We start from the raw sequence: 19682 nt of genomic DNA on the forward strand, positions 1-19682 counted from the left end.
AAATTTTTCAACGTATTGACTGCCGTTGCAGACAATCTGATTATCAAGTTATACTTATGCGACTATATTCATATATTAAAGATTCATATACAATCAATCATTTCTTTATGTTGTTACTTGTGAAAAGTATATAATAAATAAAATAAAGTTGTAAAAAGATCATGGTAAAAAAAATTCTATGCGAATCTTTACTGTATTCTCCGAGAAATAAAATACTTACCGAAATAGGTTTTATGCTTTGGGAACATATACAGCCAATACCATTAATTTATTAATTATTAAATTTCGTAATAATATGTTGTGATGAAGTGCATTCAAAGAATTTTTTTTCAAATATTTCTTTCCAATTGTTTGACTTATGCAATCATAGTTCCTGTTATTTCACTATGAAAAATTGAAAAATTATCATATGATTTATACCCACTTTTGAGTTGTTCAACAATCAGTACACGATCTCTTTATAATTGCCGTTATAATTAGTTACCAGCCTTCAATTGTAATTATATATTAAATACCGATCGGGGATAAGGCCAATTAGAAAGAACTTAGTTCCTTGTCGAGCTTTCAAAGAATTTGAAGGCTAACAAACCACATGCTATTTACAATTTTGAAATCTATGGTTTTAAGTACAGTGAAAATAAAACTTTGATATCATATTAAGAATTAAAAAAAGGTTTAAAAAGAATGACTGTATTCTGGTTTTTTGTATTTTTTAGTTTGCCTTCTTTCTTATTGGTCTCACCGTGACGCTTTTTAATGCATACTCTGGGTTGAGCAAGTACGAACGTTATCATGCAATGTAACTATTTACATTTGTGTTTTTGTCATGAAACTTTAATAATGTAACGCTTTAGTTCTATACATTCAAAAGTGGAACCCTAGAAGACGCCGTTGGCAGACCAACACAGCGTGAGGCTAGTGGTAGACAATGAATTTGGTATCGAATACATTACTTCCGGTTTAGACAAGCAGGATTTTGCCTTCAGAAGATATTTCATTATTATCCTTAACAAATTATCTTAATGAAATTACTCCCGATGCTTTATAGTTTATACAAAATAAAATAGTTTTGTAGAAATACTCTGATTCCATATTATATCATTTGATGTTGTTGATTTGTTTTAAATTTAAGATCTTAAACATCGTTTGGCAATTTTTATAAATAAAATTTTGTAATCAAGATCTTCTTTATTCTGTATTGGGTCCGTCTTTAGATGTTCTATATATCATCTTGTATTTTATTTCTTGAAACTAGCTACTTAATATGTTATTTGCTTTGGTCTTGTTTAATTCTGACCCATCTTGGTTTTTCTTTAATCCGTATATACTGTTTTGTAACTTTGTGTCCTACGTGGATGTTTAGAGACCGTTACTTGATGTACTGGTGTGACGTAGGTTTTAGAAAAATATTTTCTTTATCGTGCTAACGTTTCGATCTTTATTGAGATCATCTTCAGGCCTCCAAGTGTCTGTTTTCCGGGTAGATGTGTCATTCTTATCTGTCGTGTTGAGAGTGCCCACTAGACGCTTTAAATGGCCACGGAGAGCTTTAGTAAAGTTATTCTTCGTTTTACTTATTAAATCCATTAGATTTCGTAGTCGATCAAAGTCACGATAGCTCAAGTGATAGAGCAGCGGCGAATTTAACCGATCGTGAGTTCGAATACCGCTCGTGACAATGACTTTTTTTATCTCAATCAATACCTTACATAAAGATTAATTAATTGAAGGAAATTATTTATTATGTTCGCTTTTTCTTCATTCACCACAGAAGATGGTCAAATATATGTGATATTGGTACTATTGAAAATCCAACTTGTCTTAGACTAAAACTTATACAACAAAAATATTTTTCTTTGATTTAAATTATTACTAGAAAGAAATTTTAAGGATTTCCAATTCACATATTCTTAAGTATGGAGTTTCGTTTGCCAAGCTAATTTTCGTGACAATTTCTGAATGGCAACTTTGCCATCTAGAAACTGATTAATTAGTTAATTATTGGCAAGGGGGGGAATTGTACTGGAAGGTGAAAAGGACAGGGAAATTTTCCAAAGAGAGTCAACTTATGAATTCCCCGTCCCTGAGTGTACACCTTTCCACCGTCGAGGGGTAAGTGATAATAAATCACACTTCCCTTGTTCTACGCGGGCTGAGTGTCTCATTTCCCGCCAGGAATGGCTAGGGGCGCGCCTGAATATGAAAAACTATGCCATGGGTCCCAAGGCCCTACGATAAAATATTTATAGAGTAATGTTACTTTTTGGGGGCGCCTTTGCCCGCAGGGGCCGTTGGCAGTTTATTGGGCACTGACTCTAACGGCGAGAGGTCATATTTCACCCCCTCGCCAACGTCGAAGCAGCACCACCCACTTCTTTCATAAAGGAACAAGTGTAATAATAATAATAGTGATCCGAAAGATCCAACACATATCACCAAAGTGTCAAAAAATGCTGACATACATGTTGTAATTCTGTCTTTCAAAATGTTTTGTCAGAACAAGAAAATGAATGCTTCGGCTCGGACATTATTGACAAATGTGAGAAATAATGCGGGCTATTAAAATAAAATATGTTGAGATAGGTAGATAGAGATATATAGGGTGATAGATAGAAAGTGGGCAGATAGATAGGTAGGTAGGTAGAAAGTAGGTAGGTAGGTAGCTAGATAGATAGATAGATTGATAGATAGATAGTTAGATAGATAGATAGAAAAATAGATAGACAGATAGATACAGAGAGAGAGAGAGATAGAGAGAGAGAGAGATAGAGAGAGAGAGAGAGGAGAAGAACAGAAAGTAAAAGAAAAATAATAAAACAGAGAAGTATAAAGAAAAATAGGAACAGAGAGAAAGATAAAGAAACAGAGAAAAGGATAAAGAAACAGAGAAAAAAGACGGAGAGAGATAAAGAGAAAGAAACACAGAAAAAGAGGGTGAGAGAGAGAGAGAAAACAGATAGAAAAGAAAGAGAAAGCAACAGAGAGAGAGATAGAGAGAGAGTGAGAGATAGATAGATAGATTGATAGATAGATAGATAGATAGAGAGAGAGAGAGAGCGAGAGAGAGTAAGGCAAAGTATTTGAGAAGAATTAATGCTTCTACAAAAAATGTAGCTCTCATATTTTTGAATAAATTGAAGTTTAACTATTTTAGAATTTCATTAGAGTACCGATAAACAAGAAGTGGGAGAAATGGAAAAATGTCAGATTCTATTTTTAATATAATTTTTTTCACATCCTAAACGTATTTGTAAAATTCAAACAACGTTTATAAATCCCAGACCCTGAAGATGATCTCCTACATCACACCAGACCGCATTTCACGATTTCCGAATAACCTAGTTTTAATAAATAATGAATAAATTCTGTTAGATGAAACGAAAATAACGTTTTGTCATTAAATTCTCAATAAATTTCCAAAATAGTATACGTTTCGTGTGTTGGTTCGATTGGTTGCTTGTGTAGGTTTTGTAGGCGTTGCCAGATTTGGGGACCAAAAACAAAAAATCCATTTGTTACTATAAATAAATGTATTAGAAAATAAATTGTTTTATCATTGTCAACAATGGATTTACGTTGTGCAACGAGCCAATGTTTGAATCACGTCTGAAAATTATTGTAAAATAATTTTTAAAAGGAATCGTAAAGCGAGCTTTTCTAAAATGGTACTTTATAAATTAAGTACTTCATCTAATAAGCTGGATGAACCCAAATAATTGAAAAAAAAAGTAGGACTAGGAAATTTTAAATTACTTTTTTCTTTTGCAATTTGAATCCTCGTTATAATCCCTTACATCTTTTACCGTTTGATTCTTGACGTTTCCCTCTTGCAAATGAACATTTCGCCGTCCATTTTCCATTTTCCCATTTGGTTAATACGATTCTTCGAAGTAGGCCTTTCACAAGGCGTTAATTCGTCAGTCTTTTAAAAACTCGATAGGGGAAAATCAAAGTCCGGTACATTTCACCCTTTTCGGCGAATCGTAAAAGTTCCCGAGCTTGCGTTCCGGCAATTTTGTCCCATCTAAATGTAATTTAATTTCCACACTGCTGGAAGCTTCCTCTCATGGAGATTAAACAGTTGCGTATTTCGCTAACAGTTGTTTTCAACCTCGTAAAAGAGAGCAATTACTATTAGCGCTTTTTGGTCTGAACTAATAATAAACCAAAAGTTTTTATCAAGATTTTTCTAGTATGCTTTTTTATCATTAAATGATTTAAATCTCTTTAAAAGTATAAGGTTTAAAGATATATCAGTTTTAAAATGTCATTTAGAGAGTAACATTCACAAATTCAAATAACCATATCAACTTTAATGGCATTTTTATTTCTTGAAAATAAAAACTCTAAAAGTGTTGAATTTCAGGGGGAAACGGTTTTCCCTTTTAACCTAGTACTTTAAGCTTAGAATTGGAAACTTGTAGAGAAGCGGGTCGCAAAGATGGGTGTAATTGTATCAGAATACTTGTCCCCAGGACGGTTAAACTTCACCAATTTCCTTTCCTCGCTTCTTTTTCTCTCTCGTCTCTCGGCCCTCCTGGACAGTTTCCAGTAGAAACGTTAAATTGGAGTGGGATACTTCTAAGTTGAAAACGATTTGACGTTAAGGGACAATCTTTAAGCTTCGAATCACTTTTTCCCAACATTAACCTCTCGCAGCCAATTCGATTTTATGAATAGTTTTACATACACATAAATTAGTAAACTGCTGTTATCAACAACTGTCTCTTCGATCTAGGTGTTTCTATACAATATACAAAGTTAGAACTATGTTTCGGACTATGTTTTACTTACAAACAAAAAAAATCAGTAAAGTCATGCATTTCTTAAAAACTGATGAAATAATTGTACAAGAACCTGGAAAGTTTTTTAATTTTTAGATATATATGCATATTTTTGTAATTAGAGATACATTTGAAATTTGCATTTGGTGCCATGGATTATACATTGAATCGTATTGCTATTTAATTCATTTAGGGAGAACAAGTGGTCGAAAATGACGGTCAAACTGCTGTCCGAAGTTGCAAGAGTAGACCTCCCGATAGAACTTCATGCTGTCTAAGACGCTGATTCTGGGTAAACCTAATTGTAATTAAAAGCTCTGACAATTTAAATAATTTGAAACATCAAGGGGTCATTTTTGACCAAATTAGCCAATTTTCAGTCAAATCATATTCCTTAAACGTGAAAAGATGGAAAAGTGCCGGAACGTGTTTAATAAGCCATTCAAGCGAGACTTGGAAGACCAGAAATGACCGAATAACAGCATGCTGGCTTCTAACAAAATATTTAGAAGTCATAAGTTTCGAGTTTGTGTAAAACGGGTATATACACAAATAACCAATATTTTCAGAAAAATACCATTTATAAAAATTTTGAGAATTTTGTAAAACGTGTGTGTCAATATGGTGAAATGCAATTGATATTCAAAAAGATACCCAAACCAATCAGTGAAGATGGAAATACGCCAAAACTTTATACGAAATTATTTAAAAATCTGCAGTCAAGATTTCGGTGAAATTGGTATATCCTTATTGTCAGAGAATACAAATCCCAAAATAATACTCAAACCAATCAAGTGAAGATGAAAATATGCCAAAACTTTATATCATGTTATTTAAAAATCTGCCATCAAGATTTCTGTAAAATTGGTATATCGTTATTATCAGAAGAATACAATTCCCAAAATAATACTGAAACCAATCAGTGAAGATGGAAATATGCCAAAACGAGTGTAACAATCCAAACCAACTAGACTCGGAAGACCAACATGTTCAGAAACGACTACAGGTTTTTATCAAATTATTTAAAAGTCAGCAGTAAAGATTTGTGTAACACTGGTGTATCATTATTTTATGTATCACAATTAATTAAGGTTTTTAGTTGAGATAAAAAAGTCAATGGCACGAGCGGGATTTGCACCCACGATCTTCGGCTTGATACGCATTTTTCAAATGTTGCGTAATCGGATTGGATTCTCTAGAAAATGGCAAAAAGGAGGGAAAATTCAAAGGTGGGGTTGAGATGGGAAGTTGGCGTCTGAGTGGATCGAGGTCACGGTAGCTCAGGTGGGAGAGCAGCGGCGTACCAAGCCGAAGATCGTGGGTTCGAATCCCGCTCGTGCCATTGACTTTTTTATCTCAACTAAAAACCTTAATTAATTGTATCATATTAATTGGTCAAGCGGACCACGAAATTAGTGAATTTTATGTATCATTATAATAAGTAATAACCAATCCAGCAAAGCAGATAGGGTGATCAGAAACGATTAAACTACATGTTGTTTTTGTACGATGGATACCAGGAACTGTAGTAGTTCCCTCCTGAGCACTGCAGCTGTACAGCTTATTTTGTACTTTATCCCTGGCTCCATTTTTTGGGGGCTCGCAACACAAGTGTGAATTTCTGAAGAAATTCAAAGAAAGAAACTCATTTTTGACGGGGGTTGGGACCAAATTCAGGGTCGCTGAGATCTCATCCCTCTCCTCCCATTGATGAGTGCCGTGTCAATTTCTTTCAATTGCGGCCACCGGTCCCCTTAGGCGTTAGAAAATGTCCAGAAGCGACGGTGGGGATCGAACCCACGACCGCGGGATCTACTAGTCTGACGCCTTAACCACTCGGCTACCGCAGCCCCAAAAACTACATGTGTGTAAAATTGATATATAAAAATTTTCAGAAGAGTGCAGTTGAAAACATACTACAAAAACTAGCGAGGCAAGATCGGGAACGGCCAAACTACAGGTGTAATCACTTTATTTAAAAGTCGGCATTAAAGGTTTGTGTAGAATTGGTGTATCAGTAGTTGTAGAAGGATATGATTATCAAGACATCACACAAACCAACCACTGAATTTGATAAAATGGCAAAAATAGTGTGATAGATCAAACCATCAGACCAGGAAAGAGAGAATGATCAGAACCGACCAAACTGCAGGTCAGCAATAAGGGTTTGAGGAAAATTAGTGTATAAATTTTTTCAGAAGAGTGCAGTTGAAAAATACTACAAAAGGCAGCGAGGCAAGATCAGAAAATGCTGCATTTTGTCTGATAAGACACTATTACACTATTACAATGAGGTAGTACAGACGATCGATAATGAAAAACTGAAATTTATATCTGGTTATTTAAAAGTCATAAGTAGAGTAAACAAAGAATATTCGATCGAGTGTAACAAGATTAGTGGTAAAAGAAGACGGGGAATATATATTGATTTATATAGGAAGTACTAAGTCATGTGACAATAGATGTGCCAAAAAGTCTGAAAATGGATACCATATTTAGTAGGAGAGAAAAGAATAAGACCACCATAAAAAATTAATTAAATTTAAAAAAAAAATACACAGTAGACAAATTGTGAAACACGACAAAAAGCAAAAAGGAGTAAAAAGAGATGAGAAAGGTCTTTGCTGGAACATCTTAATTTCTAGATGAAGGGGCTTCTTTTTCCTTTCATGTGAATTTTTTATTTATTTCATTACTATTTATTGAAGATAATATTACAATACGAGTTGAAACTCAAAATTTGAATTTATTTGTGGTTTCTGGATCTTCTTTCCATCTTTGATTGCGAAATGCTGATCGGAAACACCAAGATTCACCATTATTAGCCCGCAGACCTCAATCTCATAACGTAATAAGTAGTTATAACTTGACGTAGTCGTTAATTTCGATTGATTACATTTTAATCGAATGGGAAAATAACTGGTTTTTTATTGGCAATGTTAAAGCAGGGCGTCGATAGTGTTTGTACACTCTCATCCATCTCTGCTCCTTGAAAATACGAATTAGCCAGTTAAATATTTAGAGTTTCTTGCTTCAAAACCAGCTCAATTTTCCGGTGAGGTCCACCCGTTTTTGCCCGGGAGTTGGAGGGCGTTGCGGACGTTTTTGCGACCTTTCCCACCCCATCGTCTTTCGCCCCATTACAAGTCCATCAGGCGACTTATAAATCAAAACGCTCCCAAATCCCCTGAGATCATGGACTCCCGAAACCAATAATCCCGTTAGAAAGAAGGTTCCGCGCCCATAAAAGTCGGCCAGCTTAGCGCCACTACTCATCACTTCCATCATCATACCTACATTTATCTTCCATCAATGGCCTCGTAATGGAAATAGAAAATTAATGGTTTATCCCGAGAAGCTGTTGACACTGACGAGCAGATGATATTTTTCAAAGGATAACATTTCTTAATGTTAATTACCTTTTTTTTGTACGACAATGAAATATCACAAGGAAAAGAAAGGGTTCGCTTTCAAAATACACTTTAGCAAAAACGTTAAAAATTAAATTTAAAAAAAAGGTCAACATATTTCAACTTCAATTCAAGCCACAAGATATATTTTTATTAAGTTATATTACTATTACATTGAAATATTATAATTAGCTATTACCCTGTTAGTTAGTGTGATATTTCATAAACCCTGCCCTTCCATACATTTGTGCAATGTGAATACACGATTCTGCTTCACGCAGTCTTCAGTGAATAACAGTCAGTGAGTAACAGTAAGTTTGCAAGAACAGAGGACTCAGTCAAGTTATGAGTAATAGTTAAATCAAGAATAAAATATTGTACGTTGGCTAGCTTTCCTAATTTGATATTTCATGTGCATTTCAGCATTTTGCCAGCTTCAGTGGTTTGTCTGGGTTTTAGTGCAATTTTCTAAAAGAGCTAAAATAGTTGATATTTTAGCTCTTTGATAAAATTCCAATTTTAGGCACGGACAACCCGACCTTGTATCATAGTGGTTGGAATGTTTCAAACTGGTCTTTTACGAATGTATATCACACTAAATTTGAGTTCAATGTCTCTATTTATGTCTTTATCCATGTTTATCTGAGTAGGTATGTGCATTGCTTATTTTGGTTGCGTTTGTACATTGTTACCTTATTACTTTCACTTTCTCGACAGTTCCTCACTGAACACGATGTGAAGCCAAAGCGGCGCCTATGTGTCGAACGTAAACCAGCAAGAAAAAAAGGACCCAAAAGTGCTAATCACGCGAAGGCTCATAAAAATTGCCAACTTTTCTTAATGACATACTGAACCGGCATTGGGTCATTTATTTTGGGTCTGTTTTCACTAGTGGGTATGCCGAACTACTCAAAAGAGTTCCTCACTGAAGATGGTGCAATGCAGAAACGCGTTTGATTAGTTCAACAAACCCGCGAGTGAAGACTGACCCAAAATAAATGACCCAATGCCGGACATATTCCCTGTGGGCCCAGGCAAAGTCCGACCATCAACCCTGGTGCCATCATCCCTAATACCTTCCTTACCTTTCCTACCCCTTTCCTTTTCCCTCTCTCTCCCCCCTCTGCTTTGTCAGAGGTTTCCTGGGTTACAGAATCCAGACCCCTCAGGCAACGGGTGCATCACTAGCGAGTTCGTATGACTTCCCGGGTGGGCGATCAGTCCCACCTCAAAACTAATGCTGAACCACGGGAGTGGAGTATCAAAACGGCTCCACTAATTGAGGTTTGGACTCGAATCCCGCTCGTGATACTAACTTTTTCTTCTCAATCAAGACCTTACGTAAAAAGAATAATTAATAAAAATTATATTCATTCCATTAAATTCAAATAAATACAACCCAACCAAAACACAAACACATGCAAACATGATACAAAGACATACAATGCTTAAATGTACATCACCACAAACATAGAAATCACATTTACCGTCGCAAAGTTCTCTATATTTCTCGGGCAGGGTGAACCCACTTCATTCTCGCTAATAACTTACTTTTATTCTCCAGACGTCACACGCTTATCTATGAGTACTCGATATTCTTCGGGGAGGGGTTGAAAAACTCCTTTTTACGCTAATAAATTACATTCATTCCAATGAATTAACATAAATACAACATACAATCATAGAAAATCATTGCCTTAAAATACAAGCATTTTGAAACTCAAAACTTGAATTTTTCAAAGTTCCGTAAGTACAAAAAAGAAAGGCTTTCTCATTTTCTTTTATTTTCGGTTTTTATTGACAATCTTATATTTGTAGATGTCGGTGGAAGTTTTTGAAAATCCATTTACTTGCAGGAAATTTGATTGTAAGGTGAAAGCGTGGGAAGTTTTTATATTAAGAACAGAAAAAATATACCACACTATGAAAGAGAAGAAAAATCAATAGTGACAAGGTTTCAAGTAATCCTAAAACTATTTTCTTTGTTTCCATGGGTGAAATGCCCAAGATGTCACAACTCATCACCAGCATAAAATAAATTTTATCACTTATATCTTTGTGTTTTTTTGTTTTGTTTTTATAAATGACTATGTAAGGAAGATGAAAAGTTTTGATTATTAAAAATGTTGACTTAGGCCGTGGTAGCGGGTTTCTATTTTAGCGCTACATAGAAATTGCATTAAAAATTTCATGTTTAAATTATAAATAAAAATTGCCGTGCAATACTCGAATTTCTTCCTTCAGGTGTGAGTGAGGGGTGAGAGTTCGGGAATAAACGTCAAGAGTCTTTGCCTCTTAGCGCATTAATCAAGCTCCACTTCCACCACCTCGGCCTAAGTTTTCCTCGAAAACCCCGAGATGAAAAACGATGGGAAAATCACAAAGCTCCTTTCCTCTCTCACGGCCTTCAGAAATTATTCCTGCCTCGTATATCACAGTTCGTCCATTCTTCCTGGCCCGTTTCGCCTTTCACACCTTCGCCCTGTTGGATGATTCAATCAAAACGGATTAACATATCCGCTCTACTAATCTCTATGTGCAAAAGAGGAAAAAAAGTTAATTAACGATGGGAATGAGATAAATTAGGAAGTCGTGGCAAGAAAATTGAAGATATGATAAAATTTTCGAGGCAAAAGTGAATCTTTTCTGGCCTGTTATCGTATCCACTATATTTTCGGCCATTCAAGGTTTTTAGACTTTCTCCATGCACCCGGAATGTTTGATCAACCTGGATTGACATATTCCATCTGTTGATCCTTATAAACTCTAGAAGTGCGATAATTTTGGAAGGACGTGGCAAGAGAGGAGGTTCAAGAAATGATAAAATTTTCGAGGCAAAAGTGAATCTTTTCTGGCCTGTTATCGTATCCACTATTTTTCGGCCATTCAAGGTTTTTAGACTTTCTCCATGCACCCGGAATGTTTAATCAACCTGGATTGACATATTCCATCTGTTAATCCTTATGAACTCTAGAAGTGCGATAATTTTGGCAAGACGTGGCAAGAGAGGAGGTCCAAGAAATGATAAAATTTCCGAGGCAAAAGTGAATCTTTTCTGGCTTGAATTGATGTATTGGATCTTCTTGAGGTCATTTTTATTTTAGTAAAATGACCTCAAGAAGATCCAATACATCAATTTAAACTACGGAGGTCGATCAATATCAGCTAGAACTTTTCTGGCTTGGTTTATATGTCGTATCCACTATTTTCCGGCCATTCAAGCTTTTTAGACTTTCTCCATGCACCCGGAATGTTTAATCAACCTGGATTGACATATTCCATCTGTTAATCCTTATGAACTCTAGAAGTGCGATAATTTTGGCAGGACGTGGCAAGAGAGGAGGTTCAAGAAATGAAAAAATTTCCAAGGCAAAAGTGAATCTTTTCTGGCTTGGTTTATATGTCGTTCCCACTATTTTCCAGTCATTCAAGCCTTTGACACTGTCTCCATGCACCCGGAATGTTTAATCGGCTCTGGATTTGCATATCCGAGCATCTCCTCGTTTGTAGCCCTTCATGCAATTACTCCACCCTTTTTGCACTCTCTTTTTTCCCCGTTCGATAATATGCATAATTACGAGGAGATTGTAATCTTGAATTTATTCGTCTTGCTAACCCCCCGGGACGAATAATCAAATTTTCCCACCCCTGGCTTTTCTGAAATGAGTAGGAAAAAAATAAATTACGCTCTGCTTATCGGCTAAACAAATGAAAATGCCTGAATTAATTTTCAAATCTTATTAATTTTAGACCCCAGTGTACTCAGTTCAAAATGTTTCTTTATACGCCCATTGTTTTTACAATGCATTTAATATATTATCTAGTGAATATAAGATATGTGCGTATTTGTATGTTTTATGCCAAATACCATAGCATCTAGAACTAAACTGTTTATACTACAGAATTTCTATATCATACATGTATAGTATATCATCGTTTCCGGGTGCCTTGAAGTAGTGTTTATAAACAAACCGTGTGATCTCAGTTTTGAGGTGCGAGATGTTCAGTTATCTATTATATCACTATTGTGTATCAAGAAGCATCCACCAATGAGGAACGGTCTACCACTTTGTCCAAGGGATGGTCATAATGTTGTGAATTGGTTGGTCTTGTTATCGCTTATTTCATTTTTCGGTTATTATATGTGCATTTTTTGTTTCAATGTTGATTTTTTCCTTACGTTTGCGTTTTTGTTGTGTAGTGTTTTTACTAGTGCGGCTCTAGAATTGCAATACTACATTTTACCTTTGAAGACGATTGGCTTGTTCACTATTTTTTCTATTTACGAAGTTAACATATGGACTTCTGGCTGTTAGTTTTGTCATAGATGTTGATTATCATTTGTAGTCGAGGTATCGATACATTTTTCGAATGAGGGGCATATAAGTCATTGGCAAATGTTGCGATCGTTGTTTTCTATCTGTGGTAGGCTTCTTGTGTACAACAGGACCAGACTGGGCCTAAGATGTTTCCTTGTGACACCCCAGCCTTGATCATCATCAGATCAGATTTATTGTTGTCTTACCTTGTCAACCAAAATAAGCCTGAAAGTCTACAATAAAAGTAAAAACACGCTGATGGACTGTGATGACTGTCGTCCCCTTAACTTGCCACTTTATTTTTTAACGTTTATTAGAACACGACTAACTTGAAAATTTCTTAGGCTTTTCATAGATGCATAAATCTACTGTCAAAATTATGTCAGAAACTATATCCAAAAACTTATTTTCAAATCGAATGATACGATCTGAAACCGAATTCAATATTAGAAAATACAACATCTCATAATTTTCCTCCGATGGATGCAATATTTATAAATGGCCTTTCATCCTTAACAAAAGGTAGTTAGTAGAGAATACGGCGAGTAGGTGCACTACAGTAGTGTGCTAAACCGTACGCATGAATAATTTATTTTAAGGATCAAACGGCCAGAACGCCGGTTTATATTTCCTAACAGGTGGTTGTCTTTTAAAAATTCAGCGTGCCCACTTGGTAATGCAATACTTAATGGAATCAAACACGCCGTTCATGGGGTTTAATGATTTTAAACCTTGTCACAATTAATTGCCCGGTTTACTCAGATATACTTTCGTCCCAGTTCTCTAAATCACTTTTGCATAATATATAATGTGTATGCTGAATATTCCTAATAAATTTGACCATAAATCTGTGAATGTTTTTATATCATAAGTAACATAGTTCGTGTACATTATGATCAAAGGAAAAGTGCCATTTTTACCTGAACGCGTACAAAATGTTACACGGCCAAATTTCTACAAAGTAATTAAGGTTTTTAGTTGAGATAAAAAAGTCAATGGCACGAGCGGGATTCGAACCCACGATCTTCGGCTAGATACGCCGCTGCTCTACCACTCGATCCACTCAGACACCAACATCCTATCTCAACCCCACCTTTTGAAGTTTCCCTCCTTTTTGCCATTTTTCAAATGTCGTGTAATCGGATTGGATTCTCGACGACAAATGAAATGGCCACGGAGAGCTTTAGTGAAGTATACTTCATTTTAAATCATTAAATTCACTAATTTCGTGGTCCGCTTGACCAATTAATATATTACAATTAATTAAGGTTTTTAGTTGAGATAAAAAAGTCAATGGCACGAGCGGGATTCGAACCCACGATCTTCGGCTAGATACGCCGCTGCTCTACCACTTGAGCTATCGTGACCTCGATCCACTCGGACACTAACTTCCCATCTCAACCCCACCTTTTGAATTTTCACTCATTTTTGGCATTTTTCCTTTTTTATCTCAACTAAAAACCTTAATTAATTGTAATATATTAATTGTTCAAGCGGACCACGAAATTAGTGACTTTTGTACAAAGTAATAATTCCTAGCTGTTTTATCCCCCTGGCCCATGAAGTAATACTGACATCATTACATAAAATATTATGCATAATACGCCATCATTTACGCTAATAAAAACATTCAAACCGACTAGAAACGTTCATTATTTTTCTATGGATTACAAAAATGAAGATATTTCATGAATATTAATTTAAAAAAAATGTAGGTTGATTGAAATAGGCATTGTACTAACAATAGGTCACGTCATATTCTAACAATAGTTGGCGTGGTAAATTTTATTCCATATTTACAATATTCCTTATAAATTTAAACATGAAGCAACAATAATATCAACTGCTCAAAAATAAATAAGGATATTGCCAATTTTGTAGTATTTACTTTCCCTATCATTTTTATTTTATTTTTATTGCAAATTGCATTAAAATATATTAGAAATTATTATGTTTTTACTGAAGGACAATTTCATTAAGAGATCTTGAAAAATAACAAAATGAAAGGTTTTAATTCCATAATTTTGTTTATTGGACACAATAATATTTTTAAACAATTAATACCGTGTATAATGTCCTCTAAACCTAGTAGGCTAAAACCTCATACACCTTTTAAGGACACGGTTAATAATACTGTCAATAACTTCATAAGGAAGTTCACTTCAGTTATTGCAACGTAGCAGTCAGTTGTTGCAGGTCAACTCGTTGCGGATGGTGATCGAAAAACCTTCATCTCAAATGTGTGCAATGAGATCGAGGTCTGGAGACGATGGGGAAGAGGGAAATGGGATATTCCCAGCTTTTCTAAGCAGTGATGAACAACTCTGCCTCTATGAGGACTGGCATTGTCATCCAGTAATCGAAATCCATGCCTATGTGATCCATGGATTGAGGGATGTATTCCTCGATAATTTCTGGACGTAACGGATTGCGGTGAGGTTAACTTTAACAATTTGAAGTCCAGTTCGTCCTCGAGTGTAAATCCCAGCACACTCTTACACCGCCTCCTCCGAACTGAACGAAAGAGAGCACGAATTTGGGGATTGTACGCATCTCCTGTTCTCGTAGACACTTCGGCGCCTGCTATCCCTAAACAGACAAAAACGCGACTCATCAGTAAACATAAAAGGATTCCAATTGTTTTTAGGTGTGCTAGGTGCTCGCTGCACTATAATCTCCTGACGGGCTGTTGCTGCAGGTCGTCTCGAAGGGGCTACGACGTGAGGTCAACGTCCCAGTAACAAATCGTTTGTGTTGCTAAAGGCCTTCCCAAAACATGTTGTACTTTCTTTAGAATATAGCGGGCACTATGGAAAGGGTTCCGTCTTACAGCAATGACAATATTTATGTCATCCCTGAGCGAGGTAATGTACTGAGATCCACTACCATGCCTTCTGTTGGCACTTCCAGTCTCTCCTCAGTGGCTAAAGCCCCTTAGACCACGCCCTGAGAAAGCTATCTGCCTCTGGGATATCCACTTGTCGGGGACCTCGATGACTCTGTCTCACAATAATATCGCCAATTTCTGGTGCAAGAAATGTCTTTCTCAAGATGTTTAAAGAGAATACAACTAGATAAAAATGGAGACAAGTCGGGAAAAGCTGTTTGTTTACGAAATGAGTAACGTTCATGTTACTTTTTTTTACTCTCAGGGTGCGGGTGTTTTTGAAAAAAAAAAATTTGTAAATATGTCGGGTTCGAATGCCGGGCCGCTGGATTCGAACCCGGAACCTTCACCTTACAGTGATGAGCGCCGTGAGTGTTTACTATTCTTAGGAAAATCCGTTATTAAAAAACAAGGATTAACATTTGTTTATTTTTGGTTTGTATTTTCTATTTTGTTTTATCATAATAATAAGAATATATTGGTGAATTTAATTAAAATTAATAGAATAAGAATAAATTATAAATTGATAATAATTTACGAGAGTTCGCAAAATAATATATACTATAAACAATAATATACTATTCATTTTTGAGTCGTTTATTTTGCAAAAGCAATGCAGTTAAAATATCGCTCGATGATAATATCTGTTTGTCATACACCAGAACAGTAGGTACGATGGGAAAAATAATTATTCAAGGCTGGAAAAGTTAATCGGTCGTAAAAAGCCATTCGATTATTTATATCGGGAAGGGCTGATTAAGTCGTGGAAATGAAATAGAGAGACGGTTTAACAAGCCGTGGCAACAACCCCTTTAACGCACAAATGGGGAGAACGGAACGAATCGTGAAACATCCAGCTGAATTGTCTGGGCGATCAATCTTCTTCATGACGTTACAGAAGAGTCTCCAAACTAAGACCTTTAACTACCCCTTTGCCGGGTGGGATGCTAATGCACACATTCATCATTATAAGCCTTATTAACTCGTCCAACAATGCGTGTTCTTGGCTTGCCCATTTGCGGAAATTTCTTACTACGCTCTTCACTTCATTGTTTTTAGATTAACACGAGTGAATGTTAATCTAAAAACAAAGAACTGCTTTAAAACGAGTTAATCTATTTAATTACGATGTTTGATGAGGTTTAAATCTTTTGATATGTGACCCATAGCTAGGGGACGTAACCTTAATCAAAATTATGAAGCCAGATAAACAGATTTTCAATTAAGGAAAATTTGTCGTGTTAAAATTATTATGAAACTAACAATTTAGTTTGGTAATTATTAAAAGAATTCGTTATGAAAGTAGATTAAGTAAGTACCTAAACGAACGATTCTTCAAATCTGCCTACATAGACTATTTTCCTCTGCGAGTGGAATCCTTTACCTCCTCTACACTCCCAACTTCACCCCCATCATCCTTGCATCCTTTGCCGTCGATACAGCTGAGCTATCCTCATATCCCGAAGCCACAATTGCTTCGGAGGAGCTCCAGGCACATGTGCTGAAATTCCCGAATGGAGCAACCACTGGCTATAAAGCTTAATGTAACCAAAAGCACCTAAGTAGCAAAACCCCTTATCCAATACTCCTCAATAATACTCCCGTCCCAAAAACAGACTTCGTCCGCTACCTTGGGTTCCATCTAGACTCAAGGCTAACTTGGAACAAACACATACGACTAAAACAACATACACTAAACCAACATTTCGGATACTCTATACACTATTGTCACAGAAATCTAATGTTTAAAAAAAAATTCTACAAGACAATAGTAAAAATCATTTGGTCGCACGGAATAAAACTGTGAGGCATCGCCAAACCTTCGAAAATCCAAAGAAGGTAGACACAACACCTTAGTAAGCCTCTATCTCACCCTTCACAATCATCTCAAAATTCCGTTCGTCCAAAAAATAATTCACAAAACAATTTCCACTTTCCACAGTAAAATCTCTTTCCGTCTCAATCGAGCTGCCCAATCCCTATCCAATAGAAACCACCTTTATACTCCCATCAGACGACTGAAGAGGAGATGGCATCGCGACCTAGTAAAATAGGATTAATCCTCTTGTATAGTTGTGAGAACAAGAAAGGTTTTTAACGACTCTCAAGAACATTATCTACATAATCTTTTTACCTCAAAGAAGCCGACGCCTTATACAAAAATGTCTTTTCTGTACCGACATCCTTCCCCACCCCTTCAAAATCCAACGTATATACTCAAAATAGCAAAATCTCACTGGCATTCTCGACACGACACGCAAGAATGACACAATTACACAGAAGACAAACACTTTGAGTGAGCAGAAATACTTTGATTGAATATATAAAAAAATATATTTTGCATTGTATAAATTCACCTTTCCACATCCAAAATGTAATTGTTATATGTAAACAATGTTTGTAAACCCCAGGCCCTGAAGATGATCTTAATAAAGATCGAAACGTTGGCACACCTTACTCCACACCAGACCGCATCTCACGATTTCTAAATAAATTATCTACATAATTTTTACAACCAGCTCATTAAATTAGGTTTACAGATTGTAATCAATATATTACATTTTTTAAAATTACCAAAAGTGAGTTGATCAATTTTAATCAAAGTGGTGCCATCCATTTACTATCACCTTACCATAAGAACGTTTCAAACTATTTTTTTTTACATTCATTTGTTTCAGAGGTATTTCCCAACTAGAAAGTCTTTTGAAGTAAAAAAACGTTAAAAATTTAATTGTCGAACTAAATTGTAATTAAATTAACCTTCGACTATTGACACATAGCAAATTGTTAAATCTCATAATTTGGTAGATGTTTTATAATTGATTTACCTATTGAATTAACTAAAAATGAAACAGACAATTATAATAAACTGTAAATATTTAATAATTATTATTCCTACACACTTTCCTTTCTTTGAGATAAAATGTACGACAATTCTTTTTATCAATACTCTTTAAAAGGATAGTTCCTACTCACAGTAAGTGTACTTGTAACTGTACACTCACCACACTCACTCCATCATTTATCATTTCTATTCTTTTTATCTTTCATTTGCTCTTCCATCAAATTAATAAAAGTTTCTTCTTCCTTGCCCTGTTTATTTTTCAGTAGCCAGTGATAAGATCAACGTTACGTACTCTTTCGTCCCATTGATCAATTATAAAGCGAAAACGTTTCCTCGATACAAAATAACTTATTCATTATGTTCTTTCAAACCGGCGAGCAAATATTTTGTTGGAAAACCGGGCGTTGAACAAACGCTGTCCGTTTTCTGAGCCTTAGATCGGAATCATTTATTGGCGAAGCATTTATCAGGTCACGCGAACAAATGCTTACTTTTATCGTTATTATACTTTACTGTTCTCTAAAATCACTTACTTCCGCAAGTGGGTCTTTCTTTACGTAAGGGGCTCCAATTAAACTGTGGGATGAATGATCCAAGCATTTGGTTGTTTGTCAAACGGATATATTCAACGTTGATGGAAATGGTGATAACCGCTTTATTTGGTCTATTGATTTTAACCAGAATACTGTAATCACAAACTAGGGAAGGCGTACCACATTGATCAGTGCCCTAAGAGAAACTGTTTGTTGAAACTATCAAAAATTTTTCTGGCTACTTTTATAACATTGTGAAATGGGAACAATTTTACAAATCAAATACCGGTTTTCATTAGTTTATTATTTACACGTAAAAACGAATTGGAAGAAAAAGTAAGATGAAAGAGAAAGAGAAACAGAGAGAGAGAGAGAGAGAGAGAGAGAGAGAGAGAGAGAGAGAGAGAGAGAGAGAGAGAGAGAGAGAGAGAAAGGAACGCATATGGAAAGAAAGAGAGAGAATAGGGGAAAAACTTACAGACAAATATTATATAGATAGAAACAGAAATGCAGAGTGACAGAGAATCAAAGACAAAGGTAGACAGAATATGAGAAACAGATAGGCGGGAAAAACAGAGCCATACGGGGTGGAAGAGATTAGAAGAAGAGAGAAACAGAAAGAAAAAACCATCAGATAGAGAAAAGAGAGAACTATAGACATAGAATATAGTGGCATGGAGAATAAGAGCGTTAGAGAGGGAGGGAAAGTGAGAGAGAGAGAAACAGACACATAAAGAAGGAAAGACAGGTATACTGACAGACAGACAGTAAAATATAGGGAAATAGAGAGATCCGACAGAGAAAGGCACAGAATGAGAGACAGAAGTAGATAGATAATTAAAAAGATAGAAAGCAAGAAGGAGAAATATAAAGAGCGAAGGAGAGAGAGAAGTAGAGAGAGAGA

General features: G+C 35.6%; 1 non-coding gene across 1 annotated transcript; it reads left to right on the forward strand.

Moving 5' to 3' along the window:
• The first annotated feature begins 6053 nt into the window (after positions 1–6053).
• Positions 6054–6126, forward strand: Trnag-acc. The gene has a single exon. It is a non-coding gene; the product is annotated as a tRNA-Gly (tRNA).
• Positions 6127–19682: the final 13556 nt, after the last annotated feature.

Source organism: Cimex lectularius, unplaced genomic scaffold (assembly GCF_000648675.2).
Source record: "Cimex lectularius strain Harlan isolate CLEC.00 unplaced genomic scaffold, Clec_2.1 scaffold45, whole genome shotgun sequence".
NCBI lineage: Eukaryota > Metazoa > Arthropoda > Insecta > Hemiptera > Cimicidae > Cimex > Cimex lectularius.